The sequence below is a fragment of the Stenella coeruleoalba genome, assembly GCF_951394435.1.
Source record: "Stenella coeruleoalba genome assembly, contig: scaffold_62, whole genome shotgun sequence".
Taxonomy (NCBI): Eukaryota; Metazoa; Chordata; class Mammalia; order Artiodactyla; family Delphinidae; genus Stenella; species Stenella coeruleoalba.
Genome location: NW_027646189.1, coordinates 55,898 through 72,719, shown reverse-complemented (window position 1 = coordinate 72,719; position 16,822 = coordinate 55,898). Strand labels below are relative to the sequence as shown.

The 16,822-nt window shown below is 44.0% G+C and overlaps 1 long non-coding RNA gene across 1 annotated transcript in view; it reads right to left on the bottom strand.

Annotated features, from left to right (window-relative positions):
- Positions 1 to 14,248, bottom strand: part of LOC307181269 — a 1,277,915-nt gene extending 1,263,667 nt beyond the window's left edge. The window contains exon 1 of the long non-coding RNA XR_013826266.1: positions 14,183 to 14,248. This is a non-coding gene — a long non-coding RNA (uncharacterized lncRNA). The remainder of the gene's footprint in view (positions 1 to 14,182) is intronic.
- Positions 14,249 to 16,822: the final 2,574 nt, after the last annotated feature.

Here is a 16,822-nt window from a genome sequence, read left to right as displayed (position 1 = left end):
GTCATCAGGCCCTTAGCATCACAATGAGTGGATTCAGGTATGATGATTCTAACTGAAATAAGTCACACAGAAAAAGAAACATCATAAGATATCACTAATACACGGAATGTAAACTTGCCTACACAGGAACTGAATTACAGAACAGAACAGGGTCTCAAATTTAGAAAACCAACTTATGCTTGCTTAAGGGTAAAGGTGAGTTGGGGTGCTGCATAAAACCAGAGATTGAAATGAGCACAGATAAAGTTCCTTAAGCCAAATATGGAATAGACAAGAGCTACTCCTTGCTCAACGAAATGGACTCAACACCCCATATTAAACGCCTAAGAATGTTCCTGACTAGTAAGTATCTTAAAACCTATGGATTGCTATGTCTCCGAAAGAGAATCAAGCATGTGTACAGGGGCATAAACGCAGCAGTGATAGGATTGGAGAGGTTCGGTGAGCAAATGAAGACCCTTTGAAGTCATATTGCATGGTACCCATTACACGGGTCTTAACTCTCCAGGTTTAAGGTATTCTTCCTTCAGCTAAAACATGCATGTGGAACCCAAGTATGATCAACCATGTGAACGGGAGACGTGTTCAAATATGTCTCAGTTTTCCTCCCCTGGTACTCGGGTGCAACATTCCAGACGCTTTACTAACACTCTCCCCACTTGGAGAGTCAGCGCCTTTAACCTCCTGTTTGGCCCAGTTTGCAATTTCTGCGGAAGATGAACAGGAATAGCGAGAACCAATGAGAGGCTAGCTGGAGGTGTCTGGACGGGCAAATTTAACTCTCATTTCCCACCAGGAACAGGAAATAACCAAAGGCTCAGCGTGCCGTACCGGAACCAGATTAGGGCCTGAAGCCATCCTGCGGTGTTGCGGCCAGGTCACAAGAAAGCGAGTTGAAGAAAGGAGCTCAGGGGCACTGTAATTCACAAACCTGCAGAGTTATAAATGACAGCTATCGTCCAAAAATAGACTGAAGTAAGGCTGCCAAGAGGACTTGAAAGCGGGGCAGAATTGCAGGAAACCGATTTCAGGAGGTAGACTGGAATTGCATTGAAAGCATAGGAAAAGAGGCAGAACGTCCACAATGATGCACTTGGCCAAAAAGGGCGTATGCGTTTTTTCCTGAATATATTCAGGAAAAAACGCATACGCCCTTTTTGGCCAACCAAGCAAGCTTGCAAAGGAAATCTGCACTACAATGAAGTCTCACTTCCCCCCGGTCAAAAGGGCCATCTGAAAAAAGTGTAAAATCCAGAAAGGCAGGACAGGCCTTGGAGAACTGGGAGCCTTGTTATGCTGATGGGCGGGATGTAAATTGCCAACAACCACTGGGGAGAAGTGTATGGTGTTTCCTGAAACATCTAAAAAACAAAGCAACAGAACCTAGGGCACTTCCACTTATGGTCCTATAGCTTAGGGAAATTAAAATCAAAAAGACACAGCCACCCCAAAGTTTGGAACGGCTCTGTTTACAAGAACCTCGTTTACAGTACAAGTTCAACATCGCAGAAAGTGAAAAATGGATAAAGAAGTTGTGGTATTTACTTACAAAGCAATATCACTCAGCAATGAAATCTGTGTCATCAGGCCCTTAGCAGCACAATGAGTGGATTCAGGTATGATGATTCTAACTGAAGTAAGTCACACAGAAAAAGAAACATCATAAGATATCAGTAATACACGGAATGTAAACTTGGCTACACAGGAACTGAATTACAGAACAGAACAGGGTCTCAAATTTAGAAAACCAACTTATGCTTGCTTAAGGGTAAAGGTGAGTTGGGGTGCTGCATAAAACCAGAGATTGAAATGAGCACAGATAAAGTTCCTTAAGTCAAATATGGAATAGACAAGAGCTACTCCTTGCTCAATGAAATGGACTCAACACCGCATATTAAACGCCTAAGAATGTACCTGACTAGTAAGTATCTTAAAAACCTATGGATTGCTATGCCTCCAAAAGAGAATCAAGCATGTGTACAGGGGCATAAACGCAGCAGTGATAGGATTGGAGAGGTTCGGTGAGCAAATGAAGACCCTTTGAAGTCATATTGCATGGTACCCATTACACGGGTCTTAACTCTCCAGCTTTAAGGTATTCTTCCTTCAGCTAAAACATGCATGTGGAACCCAAGTATGATCAACCATGTGAACGGGAGACGTGTTCAAATATGTCTCAGTTTTCCTCCCCTGGTACTCGGGTGCAACATTCCAGACGCTTTACTAACACTCTCCCCACTTGGAGAGTCAGCGCCTTTAACCTCCTGTTTGGCCCAGTTTGCAATTTCTGCGGAAGATGAACAGGAATAGCGAGAACCAATGAGAGGCTAGCTGGAGGTGTCTGGACGGGCAAATTTAACTCTCATTTCCCAGCAGGAAGAGGAAATAACCAAAGGCTCAGCGTGCCGTGCCGGAACCAGATTAGGGCCTGAAGCCATCCTGCGGTGTTGCGGCCAGGTCACAAGAAAGCGAGTTGAAGAAAGGAGCTCAGGGGCACTGTAATTCACAAACCTGCAGAGTTATAAATGACAGCTATCATCCAAAAATAGACTGAAGTAAGGCTGCCAAGAGGACTTGAAAGCGGGGCAGAATTGCAGGAAACCGATTTCAGGAGGTAGACTGGAATTGCATTGAAAGCATAGGAAAAGAGGCAGAACGTCCACAATGATGCACTTGGCCAAAAAGGGCGTATGCGTTTTTTCCTGAATATATTCAGGAAAAAACGCATACGCCCTTTTTGGCCAACCAAGCAAGCTTGCAAAGGAAATCTGCACTACAATGAAGTCTCACTTCCCCCCGGTCAAAAGGGCCATCTGAAAAAAGTGTAAAATCCAGAAAGGCAGGACAGGCCATGGAGAACTGGGAGCCTTGTTATGCTGATGGGCGGGATGTAAATTGCCAACAACCACTCAGGAGAAGTGTATGGTGTTTCCTGAAACATCTAAAAAACAAAGCAACAGAACCTAGGGCACTTCCACTTATGGTCCTATAGCTTAGGGAAATTAAAATCAAAAAGACACAGCCACCCCAAAGTTTGGAACGGCTCTGTTTACAAGAACCTCGTTTACAGTACAAGTTCAACATCGCAGAAAGTGAAAAATGGATAAAGAAGTTGTGGTATGTACTTACAAAGCAATATCACTCAGCAATGAAATCTGTGTCATGAGGCCCTTAGCAGCACAATGAGTGGATTCAGGTATGATGATTCTAACTGAAGTAAGTCACACAGAAAAAGAAACATCATAAGATATCAGTAATACACGGAATGTAAACTTGGCTACACAGGAACTGAATTACAGAACAGAACAGGGTCTCAAATTTAGAAAACCAACTTATGCTTGCTTAAGGGTAAAGGTGAGTTGGGGTGCTGCATAAAACCAGAGATTGAAATGAGCACAGATAAAGTTCCTTAAGTCAAATATGGAATAGACAAGAGCTACTCCTTGCTCAATGAAATGGACTCAACACCGCATATTAAACGCCTAAGAATGTACCTGACTAGTAAGTATCTTAAAACCTATGGATTGCTATGTCTCCGAAAGAGAATCAAGCATGTGTACAGGGGCATAAACGCAGCAGTGATAGGATTGGAGAGGTTCGGTGAGCAAATGAAGACCCTTTGAAGTCATATTGCATGGTACCCATTCCACGGGTTTCAACTACCCAGGTTTAAGGTATTCTTCCTTCAGCTAAAACATGCATGTGGAACCCAAGTATGATCAACCATGTGAACGGGAGACGTGTTCAAATATGTCTCAGTTTTCCTCCCCTGGTACTCGGGTGCAACATTCCAGACGCTTTACTAACACTCTCCCCACTTGGAGAGTCAGCGCCTTTAACCTCCTGTTTGGCCCAGTTTGCAATTTCTGCGGAAGATGAACAGGAATAGCGAGAACCAATGAGAGGCTAGCTGGAGGTGTCTGGACGGGCAAATTTAACTCTCATTTCCCACCAGGAACAGGAAATAACCAAAGGCTCAGCGTGCCGTACCGGAACCAGATTAGGGCCTGAAGCCATCCTGCGGTGTTGCGGCCAGGTCACAAGAAAGCGAGTTGAAGAAAGGAGCTCAGGGGCACTGTAATTCACAAACCTGCAGAGTTATAAATGACAGCTATCGTCCAAAAATAGACTGAAGTAAGGCTGCCAAGAGGACTTGAAAGCGGGGCAGAATTGCAGGAAACCGATTTCAGGAGGTAGACTGGAATTGCATTGAAAGCATAGGAAAAGAGGCAGAACGTCCACAATGATGCACTTGGCCAAAAAGGGCGTATGCGTTTTTTCCTGAATATATTCAGGAAAAAACGCATACGCCCTTTTTGGCCAACCAAGCAAGCTTGCAAAGGAAATCTTCACTACAATGAAGTCTCACTTCCCCCCGGTCAAAAGGGCCATCTGAAAAAAGTGTAAAATCCAGAAAGGCAGGACAGGCCTTGGAGAACTGGGAGCCTTGTTATGCTGATGGGCGGGATGTAAATTGCCAACAACCACTGGGGAGAAGTGTATGGTGTTTCCTGAAACATCTAAAAAACAAAGCAACAGAACCTAGGGCACTTCCACTTATGGTCCTATAGCTTAGGGAAATTAAAATCAAAAAGACACAGCCACCCCAAAGTTTGGAACGGCTCTGTTTACAAGAACCTCGTTTACAGTACAAGTTCAACATCGCAGAAAGTGAAAAATGGATAAAGAAGTTGTGGTATTTACTTACAAAGCAATATCACTCAGCAATGAAATCTGTGTCATCAGGCCCTTAGCAGCACAATGAGTGGATTCAGGTATGATGATTCTAACTGAAGTAAGTCACACAGAAAAAGAAACATCATAAGATATCAGTAATACACGGAATGTAAACTTGGCTACACAGGAACTGAATTACAGAACAGAACAGGGTCTCAAATTTAGAAAACCAACTTATGCTTGCTTAAGGGTAAAGGTGAGTTGGGGTGCTGCATAAAACCAGAGATTGAAATGAGCACAGATAAAGTTCCTTAAGTCAAATATGGAATAGACAAGAGCTACTCCTTGCTCAATGAAATGGACTCAACACCGCATATTAAACGCCTAAGAATGTACCTGACTAGTAAGTATCTTAAAAACCTATGGATTGCTATGCCTCCAAAAGAGAATCAAGCATGTGTACAGGGGCATAAACGCAGCAGTGATAGGATTGGAGAGGTTCGGTGAGCAAATGAAGACCCTTTGAAGTCATATTGCATGGTACCCATTACACGGGTCTTAACTCTCCAGCTTTAAGGTATTCTTCCTTCAGCTAAAACATGCATGTGGAACCCAAGTATGATCAACCATGTGAACGGGAGACGTGTTCAAATATGTCTCAGTTTTCCTCCCCTGGTACTCGGGTGCAACATTCCAGACGCTTTACTAACACTCTCCCCACTTGGAGAGTCAGCGCCTTTAACCTCCTGTTTGGCCCAGTTTGCAATTTCTGCGGAAGATGAACAGGAATAGCGAGAACCAATGAGAGGCTAGCTGGAGGTGTCTGGACGGGCAAATTTAACTCTCATTTCCCAGCAGGAAGAGGAAATAACCAAAGGCTCAGCGTGCCGTGCCGGAACCAGATTAGGGCCTGAAGCCATCCTGCGGTGTTGCGGCCAGGTCACAAGAAAGCGAGTTGAAGAAAGGAGCTCAGGGGCACTGTAATTCACAAACCTGCAGAGTTATAAATGACAGCTATCATCCAAAAATAGACTGAAGTAAGGCTGCCAAGAGGACTTGAAAGCGGGGCAGAATTGCAGGAAACCGATTTCAGGAGGTAGACTGGAATTGCATTGAAAGCATAGGAAAAGAGGCAGAACGTCCACAATGATGCACTTGGCCAAAAAGGGCGTATGCGTTTTTTCCTGAATATATTCAGGAAAAAACGCATACGCCCTTTTTGGCCAACCAAGCAAGCTTGCAAAGGAAATCTGCACTACAATGAAGTCTCACTTCCCCCCGGTCAAAAGGGCCATCTGAAAAAAGTGTAAAATCCAGAAAGGCAGGACAGGCCATGGAGAACTGGGAGCCTTGTTATGCTGATGGGCGGGATGTAAATTGCCAACAACCACTCAGGAGAAGTGTATGGTGTTTCCTGAAACATCTAAAAAACAAAGCAACAGAACCTAGGGCACTTCCACTTATGGTCCTATAGCTTAGGGAAATTAAAATCAAAAAGACACAGCCACCCCAAAGTTTGGAACGGCTCTGTTTACAAGAACCTCGTTTACAGTACAAGTTCAACATCGCAGAAAGTGAAAAATGGATAAAGAAGTTGTGGTATTTACTTACAAAGCAATATCACTCAGCAATGAAATCTGTGTCATCAGGCCCTTAGCAGCACAATGAGTGGATTCAGGTATGATGATTCTAACTGAAGTAAGTCACACAGAAAAAGAAACATCATAAGATATCAGTAATACACGGAATGTAAACTTGGCTACACAGGAACTGAATTACAGAACAGAACAGGGTCTCAAATTTAGAAAACCAACTTATGCTTGCTTAAGGGTAAAGGTGAGTTGGGGTGCTGCATAAAACCAGAGATTGAAATGAGCACAGATAAAGTTCCTTAAGTCAAATATGGAATAGACAAGAGCTACTCCTTGCTCAATGAAATGGACTCAACACCGCATATTAAACGCCTAAGAATGTACCTGACTAGTAAGTATCTTAAAACCTATGGATTGCTATGTCTCCGAAAGAGAATCAAGCATGTGTACAGGGGCATAAACGCAGCAGTGATAGGATTGGAGAGGTTCGGTGAGCAAATGAAGACCCTTTGAAGTCATATTGCATGGTACCCATTCCACGGGTTTCAACTACCCAGGTTTAAGGTATTCTTCCTTCAGCTAAAACATGCATGTGGAACCTAGAGTATGATCAACCATGTGAACGGGAGACGTGTTCAAATATGTCTCAGTTTTCGTACCCTGGTACTCGGGTGCAACATTCCAGACGCTTTACTAACACTCTCCCGACTTGGAGAGTCAGTCCCTTTAACCTCCTGTTTGGCCCAGTTTGCAATTTCTGCGGAAGATGAACAGGAATAGCGAGAACCAATGAGAGGCTAGCTGGAGGTGTCTGGACGGGCAAATTTAACTCTCATTTCCCACCAGGAAGAGGAAATAACCAAAGGCTCAGCGTGCCGTGCCGGAACCAGATTAGGGCCTGAAGCCATCCTGCGGTGTTGCGGCCAGGTCACAAGAAAGCGAGTTGAAGAAAGGAGCTCAGGGGCACTGTAATTCACAAACCTGCAGAGTTATAAATGACAGCTATCGTCCAAAAATAGACTGAAGTAAGGCTGCCAAGAGGACTTGAAAGCGGGGCAGAATTGCAGGAAACCGATTTCAGGAGGTAGACTGGAATTGCATTGAAAGCATAGGAAAAGAGGCAGAACGTCCACAATGATGCACTTGGCCAAAAAGGGCGTATGCGTTTTTTCCTGAATATATTCAGGAAAAAACGCATACGCCCTTTTTGGCCAACCAAGCAAGCTTGCAAAGGAAATCTGCACTACAATGAAGTCTCACTTCCCCCCGGTCAAAAGGGCCATCTGAAAAAAGTGTAAAATCCAGAAAGGCAGGACAGGCCATGGAGAACTGGGAGCCTTGTTATGCTGATGGGCGGGATGTAAATTGCCAACAGACACTTGGGAGAAGTGTATGGTGTTTCCTGAAACATCTAAAAAACAAAGCAACAGAGCCTAGGGCACTGCCACTTATGGTCCTATAGCTTAGGGAAATTAAAATCAAAAAGACACAGCCACCCAAAAGTATGGGACGCCTCTGTTTACAAGAACCTCGTTTACAGTACAAGTTCAACATCGCAGAAAGTGAAAAATGGATAAAGAAGTTGTGGTATTTACTTACAAAGCAACATCACTCAGCAATGAATTCTATGTCATTAGGCCCTTAGCATCACAATGAGTGGATTCAGGTATGATGATTCTAACTGAAATAAGTCACACAGAAAAAGAAACATCATAAGATATCAGTAATACACGGAATGGAAACTTGGCTACACAGGAACTGAATTACAGAACAGAACAGGGTCTCAAATTTAGAAAACCAACTTATGCTTGCTTAAGGGGAAAGGTGAGTTGGGGTGCTGCATAAAACCAGAGATTGAAATGAGCACAGATAAAGTTCCTTAAGCCAAATATGGAATAGACAAGAGCTACTCCTTGCTCAACGAAATGGACTCAACACCCCATATTAAACGCCTAAGAATGTTCCTGACTAGTAAGTATCTTAAAACCTATGGATTGCTATGTCTCCAAAAGAGAATCAAGCATGTGTACAGGGGCATAAGCGCAGCAGTGATAGGATTGGAGAGGTTCGGTGCGCAAATGAAGACACTTTGAAGTCATATTGCATGGTACCCATTCCACGGGTTTCAACTACCCAGGTTTAAGGTATTCTTCCTTCAGCTAAAACATGCATGTGGAACCTAGAGTATGATCAACCATGTGATCGGGAGACGTGTTCAAATATGTCTCAGTTTTCGTACCCTGGTACTCGGGTGCAACATTCCAGACGCTTTACTAACACTCTCCCGACTTGGAGAGTCAGTCCCTTTAAACTCCTGTTTGGCCCAGTTTGCAATTTCTGCGGAAGATGAACAGGAATAGCGAGAACCAATGAGAGACTAGCTGGAGGTGTCTGGACGGGCAAATTTAACTCTCATTTCCCACCAGGAAGAGGAATTAACCAAAGGCTCAGCGTGCCGTGCCGGAACCAGATTAGGTCCTGAAGCCATCCTGCGGTGTTGCGGCCAGGTCACAAGAAAGCGAGTTGAAGAAAGGAGGTCAGGGGCACTGTAATTCACAAACCTGCAGAGTTATAAATGACAGCTATCGTCCAAAAATAGACTGAAGTAAGGCTGCCAAGAGGACTTGAAAGCGGGGCAGAATTGCAGGAAACCGATTTCAGGAGGTAGACTGGAATTGCATTGAAAGCATAGGAAAAGAGGCAGAACGTCCACAATGATGCACTTGGCCAAAAAGGGCGTATGCGTTTTTTCCTGAATATATTCAGGAAAAAACGCATACGCCCTTTTTGGCCAACCAAGCAAGCTTGCAAAGGAAATCTGCACTACAATGAAGTCTCACTTCCCCCCGGTCAAAAGGGCCATCTGAAAAAAGTGTAAAATCCAGAAAGGCAGGACAGGCCATGGAGAACTGGGAGCCTTGTTATGCTGATGGGCGGGATGTAAATTGCCAACAGACACTCGGGAGAAGTGTATGGTGTTTCCTGAAACATCTAAAAAACAAAGCAACAGAGCCTAGGGCACTTCCACTTATGGTCCTATAGCTTAGGGAAATTAAAATCAAAAAGACACAGCCACCCCAAAGTTTGGAACGGCTCTGTTTACAAGAACGTCGTTTACAGTACAAGTTCAACATCGCAGAAAGTGAAAAATTGATAAAGAACTTGTGGTACTTACGTACAATGCAGTATCACTCAGCAATGAAATCTATGTCATCAGGCCCGTAGCAGCATAATGAGTAGATTCAGGTACGATGATTCTAACTGAAATAAGTCACACAGAAAAAGAAACATCATAAGATATCACTAATACACGGAATGTAAACTTGGCTACACAGGAACTGAATTCCAAAACAGAACAGGGTCTCAAATTTAGAAAACCAACTTATGCTTGCTTAAGGGGAAAGGTGAGTTGGGTTGCTGTATAAAACCAGAGATTGAAATGAGCACAGATAAAGTTCCTTAAGCCAAATATGGAATAGACAAGAGCTACTCCTTGCTCAACGAAATGGACTCAACACCGCATATTAAACGCCTAAGAATGTACCTGACTAGTAAGTATCTTAAAACCTATGGATTGCTATGTCTCCGAAAGAGAATCAAGCATGTGTACAGGGGCATAAACGCAGCAGTGATAGGATTGGAGAGGTTCGGTGAGCAAATGAAGACCCTTTGAAGTCATATTGCATGGTACCCATTCCACGGGTTTCAACTACCCAGGTTTTAGGTATTCTTCCTTCAGCTAAAACATGCATGTGGAACCCAAGTATGATCAACCATGTGAACGGGAGACGTGTTCAAATATGTCTCAGTTTTCCTCCCCTGGTACTCGGGTGCAACATTCCAGACGCTTTACTAACACTATCCCCACTTGGAGAGTCAGCGCCTTTAACCTCCTGTTTGGCCCAGTTTGCAATTTCTGCGGAAGATGAACAGGAATAGCGAGAACCAATGAGAGGCTAGCTGCAGGTGTCTGGACGGGCAAATTTAACTCTCATTTCCCACCAGGAAGAGGAAATAACCAAAGGCTCAGCGTGCCGTACCGGAACCAGATTAGAGCCTGAAGCCATCCTGCGGTGTTGCGGCCAGCTCAAAAGAAAGCGAGTTGAACAAAGGAGCTCAGGGGCACTGTAATTCACAAACCTGCAGAGTTATAAATGACAGCTATCGTCCAAAAATATACTGAAGGAAGGCTGCCAAGAGGACTTGAAAGCGGGGCAGAATTGCAGGAAACCGATTTCAGGAGGTAGACTGGAATTGCATTGAAAGCATAGGAAAAGAGGCAGAACGTCCACAATGATGCACTTGGCCAAAAAGGGCGTATGCGTTTTTTCCTGAATATATTCAGGAAAAAACGCATATGCCCTTTTTGGCCAACCAAGCAAGCTTGCAAAGGAAATCTGCACTACAATGAAGTCTCACTTCCCCCCGGTCAAAAGGGCCATCTGAAAAAAGTGTAAAATCCAGAAAGGCAGGACAGGCCATGGAGAACTGGGAGCCTTGTTATGCTGATGGGCGGGATGTAAATTGCCAACAACCACTCGGGAGAAGTGTATGGTGTTTCCTGAAACATCTAAAAAACAAAGCAACAGAACCTAGGGCACTTCCACTTATGGTCCTATAGCTTAGGGAAATTAAAATCAATAAGACACAGCCACCCCAAAGTTTGGGACGCCTCTGTTTACAAGAACCTCCTTTACAGTACAAGTTCAACATCGCAGAAAGTGAAAAATGGATAAAGAAGTTGTGGTATTTACTTACAAAGCAATATCACTCAGCAATGAAATCTGTGTCATCAGGCCCTTAGCAGCACAATGAGTGGATTCAGGTATGATGATTCTAACTGAAGTAAGTCACACAGAAAAAGAAACATCATAAGATATCAGTAATACACGGAATGTAAACTTGGCTACACAGGAACTGAATTACAGAACAGAACAGGGTCTCAAATTTAGAAAACCAACTTATGCTTGCTTAAGGGTAAAGGTGAGTTGGGGTGCTGCATAAAACCAGAGATTGAAATGAGCACAGATAAAGTTCCTTAAGTCAAATATGGAATAGACAAGAGCTACTCCTTGCTCAACGAAATGGACTCAACACCGCATATTAAACGCCTAAGAATGTACCTGACTAGTAAGTATCTTAAAACCTATGGATTGCTATGTCTCCAAAAGAGAATCAAGCATGTGTACAGGGGCATAAACGCAGCAGTGATAGGATTGGAGAGGTTCGGTGAGCAAATGAAGACCCTTTGAAGTCATATTGCATGGTACCCATTCCACGGGTTTCAACTACCCAGGTTTTAGGTATTCTTCCTTCAGCTAAAACATGCATGTGGAACCCAAGTATGATCAACCATGTGAACGGGAGACGTGTTCAAATATGTCTCAGTTTTCCTCCCCTGGTACTCGGGTGCAACATTCCAGACGCTTTACTAACACTCTCCCCACTTGGAGAGTCAGCGCCTTTAACCTCCTGTTTGGCCCAGTTTGCAATTTCTGCGGAAGATGAACAGGAATAGCGAGAACCAATGAGAGGCTAGCTGGAGGTGTCTGGACGGGCAAATTTAACTCTCATTTCCCACCAGGAAGAGGAAATAACCAAAGGCTCAGCGTGCCGTACCGGAACCAGATTAGAGCCTGAAGCCATCCTGCGGTGTTGCGGCCAGCTCAAAAGAAAGCGAGTTGAACAAAGGAGCTCAGGGGCACTGTAATTCACAAACCTGCAGAGTTATAAATGACAGCTATCGTCCAAAAATATACTGAAGGAAGGCTGCCAAGAGGACTTGAAAGCGGGGCAGAATTGCAGGAAACCGATTTCAGGAGGTAGACTGGAATTGCATTGAAAGCATAGGAAAAGAGGCAGAACGTCCACAATGATGCACTTGGCCAAAAAGGGCGTATGCGTTTTTTCCTGAATATATTCAGGAAAAAACGCATATGCCCTTTTTGGCCAACCAAGCAAGCTTGCAAAGGAAATCTGCACTACAATGAAGTCTCACTTCCCCCCGGTCAAAAGGGCCATCTGAAAAAAGTGTAAAATCCAGAAAGGCAGGACAGGCCATGGAGAACTGGGAGCCTTGTTATGCTGATGGGCGGGATGTAAATTGCCAACAACCACTCGGGAGAAGTGTATGGTGTTTCCTGAAACATCTAAAAAACAAAGCAACAGAACCTAGGGCACTTCCACTTATGGTCCTATAGCTTAGGGAAATTAAAATCAATAAGACACAGCCACCCCAAAGTTTGGGACGCCTCTGTTTACAAGAACCTCCTTTACAGTACAAGTTCAACATCGCAGAAAGTGAAAAATGGATAAAGAAGTTGTGGTATTTACTTACAAAGCAATATCACTCAGCAATGAAATCTGTGTCATCAGGCCCTTAGCAGCACAATGAGTGGATTCAGGTATGATGATTCTAACTGAAGTAAGTCACACAGAAAAAGAAACATCATAAGATATCAGTAATACACGGAATGTAAACTTGGCTACACAGGAACTGAATTACAGAACAGAACAGGGTCTCAAATTTAGAAAACCAACTTATGCTTGCTTAAGGGTAAAGGTGAGTTGGGGTGCTGCATAAAACCAGAGATTGAAATGAGCACAGATAAAGTTCCTTAAGTCAAATATGGAATAGACAAGAGCTACTCCTTGCTCAACGAAATGGACTCAACACCGCATATTAAACGCCTAAGAATGTACCTGACTAGTAAGTATCTTAAAAACCTATGGATTGCTATGTCTCCGAAAGAGAATCAAGCATGTGTACAGGAGCATAAACGCAGCAGTGATAGGATTGGAGAGGTTCGGTGAGCAAATGAAGACCCTTTGAAGTCATATTGCATGGTACCCATTACACGGGTCTCAACTCTCCAGGTTTAAGGTATTCTTCCTTCAGCTAAAACATGCATGTGGAACCCAAGTATGATCAACCATGTGAACGGGAGACGTGTTCAAATATGTCTCAGTTTTCCTCCCCTGGTACTCGGGTGCAACATTCCAGACGCTTTACTAACACTCTCCCCACTTGGAGAGTCAGCGCCTTTAACCTCCTGTTTGGCCCAGTTTGCAATTTCTGCGGAAGTTGAACAGGAATAGCGAGAACCAATGAGAGACTAGCTGGAGGTGTCTGGACGGGCAAATTTAACTCTCATTTCCCACCAGGAAGAGGAAATAACCAAAGGCTCAGCGTGCCGTGCCGGAACCAGATTAGGGCCTGAAGCCATCCTGCGGTGTTGCGGCCAGGTCAAAAGAAAGCAAGTTGAAGAAAGGAGCTCAGGGGCACTGTAATTCACAAACCTGCAGAGTTATAAATGACAGCTATCGTCCAAAAATAGACTGAAGTAAGGCTGCCAAGAGGACTTGAAAGCGGGGCAGAATTGCAGGAAACCGATTTCAGGAGGTAGACTGGAATTGCATTGAAAGCATAGGAAAAGAGGCAGAACGTCCACAATGATGCACTTGGCCAAAAAGGGCGTATGCGTTTTTTCCTGAATATATTCAGGAAAAAACGCATACGCCCTTTTTGGCCAACCAAGCAAGCTTGCAAAGGAAATCTGCACTACAATGAAGTCTCACTTCCCCCCGGTCAAAAGAGCCATCTGAAAAAAGTGTAAAATCCAGAAACGCAGGACAGGCCATGGAGAACTGGGAGCCTTGTTATGCTGATGGGCGGGATGTAAATTGCCAACAACCACTCCGGAGAAGTGTATGGTGTTTCCTGAAACATCTAAAAAACAAAGCAACAGAGCCTAGGGCACTTCCACTTATGGTCCTATAGCTTAGGGAAATTAAAATCAAAAAGACACAGCCACCCCAAAGTTTGGGATGCCTCCGTTTACAAGAACCTCGTTTACCGTACAAGTTCCGTATCACAGAAAGTGAAAAATGGATAAAGAACTTGTGGTACTTACGTACAATGCAGTATCACTCAGCAATGAAATCTATGTCATCAGGCCCATAGCAGCATAATGAGTGGATTCAGGTACAATGATTCTAACTGAAATAAGTTACACAGAAAAAGAAACATCATAAGATATCACTAATACACGGAATGTAAACTTGGCTACACAGGAACTGCATTCCAAAACAGAACAGGGTCTCAAATTTAGAAAACCAACTTATGCTTGCTTAAGGGTAAAGGTGAGTTGGGGTGCTGCATAAAACCAGAGATTGAAATGAGCACAGATAAAGTTCCTTAAGTCAAATATGGAATAGACAAGAGCTACTCCTTGCTCAACGAAATGGACTCAACACCGCATATTAAACGCCTAAGAATGTACCTGACTAGTAAGTATCTTAAAAACCTATGGATTGCTATGTCTCCGAAAGAGAATCAAGCATGTGTACAGGGGCATAAACGCAGCAGTGATAGGATTGGAGAGGTTCGGTGAGCAAATGAAGACCCTTTGAAGTCATATTGCATGGTACCCATTACACGGGTCTTAACTCTCCAGGTTTAAGGTATTCTTCCTTCAGCTAAAACATGCATGTGGAACCCAAGTATGATCAACCATGTGAACGGGAGACGTGTTCAAATATGTCTCAGTTTTCCTCCCCTGGTACTCGGGTGCAACATTCCAGACGCTTTACTAACACTCTCCCCACTTGGAGAGTCAGCGCCTTTAACCTCCTGTTTGGCCCAGTTTGCAATTTCTGCGGAAGATGAACAGGAATAGCGAGAACCAATGAGAGACTAGCTGGAGGTGTCTGGACGGGCAAATTTAACTCTCATTTCCCACCAGGAAAAGGAAATAACCAAAGGCTCAGCGTGCAGTGCCGGAACCAGATTAGGGCCTGAAGCCATCCTGTGGTGTTGCGGCCAGGTCACAAGAAAGCAAGTTGAAGAAAGGAGCTCTGGGGCACTGTAATGCACAAACCTGCAGAGTTATAAATGACAGCTATCGTCCAAAAATAGACTGAAGTAAGGCTGCCAAGAGGACTTGAAAGCGGGGCAGAATTGCAGGAAACCGATTTCAGGAGGTAGACTGGAATTGCATTGAAAGCATAGGAAAAGAGGCAGAACGTCCACAATGATGCACTTGGCCAAAAAGGGCGTATGCGTTTTTTCCTGAATATATTCAGGAAAAAACGCATACGCCCTTTTTGGCCAACCAAGCAAGCTTGCAAAGGAAATCTGCACTACAATGAAGTCTCACTTCCCCCCGGTCAAAAGGGCCATCTGAAAAAAGTGTAAAATCCAGAAAGGCAGGACAGGCCATGGAGAACTGGGAGCCTTGTTATGCTGATGGGCGGGATGTAAATTGCCAACAACCACTCGGGAGAAGTGTATGGTGTTTCCTGAAACATCTAAAAAACAAAGCAACAGAACCTAGGGCACTTCCACTTATGGTCCTATAGCTTAGGGAAATTAAAATCAAAAAGACACAGCCACCCCAAAGTTTGGAACGGCTCCGTTTACAAGAACCTCGTTTACAGTACAAGTTCAACATCGCAGAAAGTGAAAAATGGATAAAGAAGTTGTGGTATTTACTTACAAAGCAATATCACTCAGCAATGAAATCTGTGTCATCAGGCCCTTAGCAGCACAATGAGTGGATTCAGGTATGATGATTCTAACTGAAGTAAGTCACACAGAAAAAGAAACATCATAAGATATCAGTAATACACGGAATGTAAACTTGGCTACACAGGAACTGAATTACAGAACAGAACAGGGTCTCAAATTTAGAAAACCAACTTATGCTTGCTTAAGGGGAAAGGTGAGTTGGGGTGCTGCATAAAACCAGAGATTGAAATGAGCACAGATAAAGTTCCTTAGGCCAAATATGGAATAGACAAGAGCTACTCCTTGCTCAACGAAATGGACTCAACACCGCATATTAAACGCCTAAGAATGTACCTGACTAGTAAGTATCTTAAAACCTATGGATTGCTATGTCTCCGAAAGAGAATCAAGCATGTGTACAGGGGCATAAACGCAGCAGTGATAGGATTGGAGAGGTTCGGTGAGCAAATGAAGACCCTTTGAAGTCATATTGCATGGTACCCATTACACGGGTCTCAACTCTCCAGGTTTAAGGTATTCTTCCTTCAGCTAAAACATGCATGTGGAACCCAAGTATGATCAACCATGTGAACGGGAGACGTGTTCAAATATGTCTCAGTTTTCCTCCCCTGGTACTCGGGTGCAACATTCCAGACGCTTTACTAACACTCTCCCCACTTGGAGAGTCAGCGCCTTTCACCTCCTGTTTGGCCCAGTTTGCAATTTCTGCGGAAGATGAACAGGAATAGCGAGAACCAATGAGAGACTAGCTGGAGGTGTCTGGACGGGCAAATTTAACTCTCATTTCCCACCAGGAAGAGGAAATAACCAAAGGCTCAGCGTGCCGTGCCGGAACCAGATTAGGGCCTGAAGCCATCCTGCGGTGTTGCGGCCAGGTCAAAAGAAAGCAAGTTGAAGAAAGGAGCTCAGGGGCACTGTAATTCACAAACATGCAGAGTTATAAATGACAGCTATCGTCCAAAAATAGACTGAAGTAAGGCTGCCAAGAGGACTTGAAAGCGGGGCAGAATTGCAGGAAACCGAT